The sequence below is a fragment of the Sapajus apella genome, unplaced genomic scaffold (genome assembly GCF_009761245.1).
Source record: "Sapajus apella isolate SASKATOON/1434 unplaced genomic scaffold, GSC_monkey_1.0 scaffold73, whole genome shotgun sequence".
NCBI lineage: Eukaryota > Metazoa > Chordata > Mammalia > Primates > Cebidae > Sapajus > Sapajus apella.
Window position 1 is genome coordinate 4,003,510 of NW_022437013.1, and position 4,131 is coordinate 4,007,640.

Consider the following 4,131-nt stretch of genomic DNA (forward strand, 5'->3'; position numbering starts at 1 on the left):
CTTTATAGGATTTGGTCACTTACAACATAGTAACCTCGTCACTTTCCATGTCTTGTCAACCAAAATTTTACAAATCACTTCTCAGTTTGTATTGATTTTAAATTGTGCTGAATTTTGCTATTGAGAGAGTCATCTTTTCCTTGGATTAAGGAGTTTCTTTCTCTAGCGTTTTATGTATGTAGATGTAGATATATGTGTGTGTGTGTGTGTGTGTATGCTATATTAATGGAGCTATATAAATATATGTATATCTTTTATAATATGTGTGCATATTACAAAGATATTTATATACACAAATATAGTATGTGTGCATATTGTATTATACATATTTACACACACAAACAGAATCTAAGAATTACAAGATCCCCAGCTCATCTGATCTAACTTCCTAGCAAATATAAAAATCAATTCTATAGAATTTGGTAGGCAGTATAGCACAATGGTAGTATATAGGCTCTGGAGTCAGTTGCTATGGGTAAGAATCTAAGTTATGTGTCATTTATGAGCTATGTGACCTGGGGCAACTTATTTAATCGTTTTGAACTTCAATATCTCATAGATAAAATGGGAATAATAGTACATATTTTGTAGGCTTTTGTTAAGTTTAAATAAGAATGCATGTAGTGCCAAGATGGCTGTTTAGGAACAGCTCAGGATTGCAGCTGCCAGTGAAAGTGCAGATGGTGGGTGGACGCTGCATTTTTATTGCCCACAGGCTAGGAAATTCCCAGGTGGAGGAGCTCCACGGGTCGCCAGCACAGCTGCTTCGGCCAGCGCGGCTGTGTGGGCCGGCGCCGCTGCTTTGCCGCACGTGGCTGCTTTGTTGGCGCCCCAGAGCAGCGGTTCTCCACACAAAATACACCGGTCCGGGTGCCCTTTTGGCTGGCAATTGGAGCCATGGGAAGTTGCCCATTCATCTGTTTAAAAAGGGGACTGAGCAGGTAACCAGGACAGTAGATTCCAGGGCAAAAAAAGCGCCACGAATCTCAGTGCCACTGTTTAAGCCAGCGCAGTGACTTGCAGCAGGGGAAAACACACAGACCCCCCGGCGCCTCTTCAATAGGCGACTGGAGCACCAACTTAAAAAAAAAAAAAGGCTCTGAGGCAGGGAGCCAGCGATGAGGCTCGGCTGGTCCCATCCCCACAAAAGAACAGCAATCAGAAACTCTCTGGATTGAGAGTTTCACAGCAAGTGCACCTGAACCCAGGACGGTTCAGCTCTGTGGGGGAGGGGCGTCCGCCATTACCGAGGCAGCCCGCCACTACGGAGGTAGTCAACCAATGCTGAGGCAGCCCGCCGTTGCCAAGGCAACCTGCCACTACAGAGAGACTCCGCCTCAACAGAGGCGGGCCCCCATTGCCGAGGCAGTAACAACTACACCCATATAAACAGGACTGCAGGAAAGTTCACTCGGCAGCTGGGCAGAGCCCACAGCAGCTCAGCAAAGCCTCTATAGGCAGACAGTGACTAGGCTGCCTTCTTGCTGGTCAGGGCAGCTCTGAAGGGAAAAAAAAGAAGGCAGCATCATAATGGAAACTCATAAAGCCCTAAATCCCTGGGACGGAGCACCTGGGAACAAAAAGCAGTTTATGAGTTCTGCTGTAGCAGACCTAAACGTACCTGCCCAGCAGCTCTGAATGAACAACGGAGCTCACAGCTCAGCATTTGAGTGCCTATAAAGAAGAGACCGTCTCCCCAAGCAGCTCCCTGACCCCTGTATATCCAAAGAGCCACCTCATAAAGGAGAGATCAGATTGACACTTGGCGGGTATCCTTCTGGGACAAAGATAGCAGAAGAAGAAAACTGGTAACAACCCTTACTGTTCAGCAGCTGCTGCAGGTGATCCCCAGGCAAGCAGGGCCTGGAGTGGACCTCAGCAGACCTACAGCGGTCGGGGGGGCAGACTGCCAGAAGGAAAACCAAGAAACAGAAATAACCTCATCATCAACAAACAGAACATCCACACAGAGACCCAATCTGAAAGCCAGCAACTACAAAGATGACAGGTGGACAAATCCATAAAGATGGGAAGAAACCAATGCAAAAATGATGAAAACACCCGAAACCAGAACACCTCTCCTCCTCCAAGGGATCACAACTCCTCACCAGCAAAGGAACAAGGTTGGATGGAGAACGAGTGTGATGAAATGACAGAATCAGACTTCAGAAGGTGGGTAGTAAGAAACTTCTGTGAACTAAAAGAACATGTTCTAACCCCATGCAAAGAAACTAAGAACCTTGAAAAAAGATTTGATGAAATGCTAATGAGGATGGACAAAATAGAAAGGAATATAAGTGAATTGATGGAGCTGAAAAACGCAACACAAGAACTTCACGAAGCATGCACAAGTATCAACAGCTGAATTGACCAAGCAGAAGAAAGGATATCAGACGTCAAATATCAACTCAATGAAATAAAATGGGAAGGCAAGAATAGAGAAGAAAGGGCAAAAAGGAATGAATAAAGTTTCCAAGAAATGTGGGGCTATGTGAAAAGACCTAATCTACGTTTGATAGGCGTGCCTGAATGCGACGAAGAGAATGAATCCAAGCTGGAAAATACTCTTCAGGATATTATCCAGGAAAACTTCCCCAACCTAGCAAGGCAGGCCAATATTCAAGTTCAGGAAATACAGAGAACACCACAAAGATATTCGTCAAGAAGAGCAACCCCAAGGCACATAATCGTCAGATTCACCAGGGTTGAAATGAAGAAGAAAATACTAAGGGCAGCCAGAGAGAAAGATCGGGTTACCAACAAAGGGAAACCCATCAGACTCACAGCAGATCTCTCAGCAGAAACCCTACAAGCCAGAATAGAGTGGGGGCCAATATTCAACATCCTTAAAGAAAAGAACTTTCAACGCAGAATCTCCTATCCAGCCAAACTAAGCTTCATAAGTGAAGGAAAAATAAAATCCTTTGTGAACATGCAAGTAGTCAGAAATTTCGTCACCACCAGGCCAGCTTTACAAAAGCTCCTGAAAGAGGCTCTACACATATAAAGGAACAACCAGTGCCAACCACTCCAAAAATATGTCAAATGGTAAAGAGAATCAACACAATGAAGAATCTGCATAGACTAACAGGCAAAACAGCCAGCTAGCACCAAAATGGCAGTATCAAATTCACACATAACAATATTAACCCTCAATGTAAATGGACTAAATGCCCCAATCAAAAGACACAGACTGGAAAATTGGATAAAAAGCCAAAACCCATCGGTGTGCTGTAACCAGGAAACCCATCACACATGCAAGGATACAAAAAGGCTCAAAATAAAGGGATGGAGGAAGATTTACCAAGCAAATGGAGAGCAAAAAAAAGCAGGAGTTGCAATTCTCATCTCTGATAAATTAGACTTTAAAGCAACAAAGATCAAAAGAGACAAAGAAGGACATTACATAATGGTAAAATGATCAATACAACAAGAAGAGCTAACAATCCTAAATGTATACGCACCCAATACAGGAGCACCCAGATACATAAGGCAAGTTGTCAATGACTTACAAAGAGGCTTAGACTCCCACACAAATATAGTGGGAGACTTTAACACACCATTGTCAACATTAGACAGATCAACCAGACAGAAAATTAACAAGGATATCCAGGACTTGAACTCAGACCTGGACCAAGCAAAACTAATAAATATGTACAGAACTCTCCATCCCAAATCCACAGAATATACATTCTTCTCAGCACCACATCACACCTACTCTAAAATTGACCACATAATTGGGAGTAAATCACTCCTTAGCAAATGCAAAAGAACGGAAATCATAACAAACAGTCTCTCAGACCACAGTGCAATCAAGTTAGAACTCAGAATTCAAAAACTAACCCAGAACCGTACAGCTTCATGGAAACTGAACAACTTGCTCTTGAATGTTGACTGGATAAACAATGAAATGAAGACAGAAATAAAGATGTTCTTCGAAACTAATGAGAATGAAGACACAACATACCAGAATCTCTGGGACACATTTAAAGCAGTGTCTAGAGGAAAATATATAGCAATAAGTGCCCACATGAGAAGCAAGGAGAGATCAAATATTGACACCCTATCGTCAAAACTGAAAGAGCTAGAGGAGCAAGATCAAAAAAACTCAAAGTCTAGCAAAAGACAAGA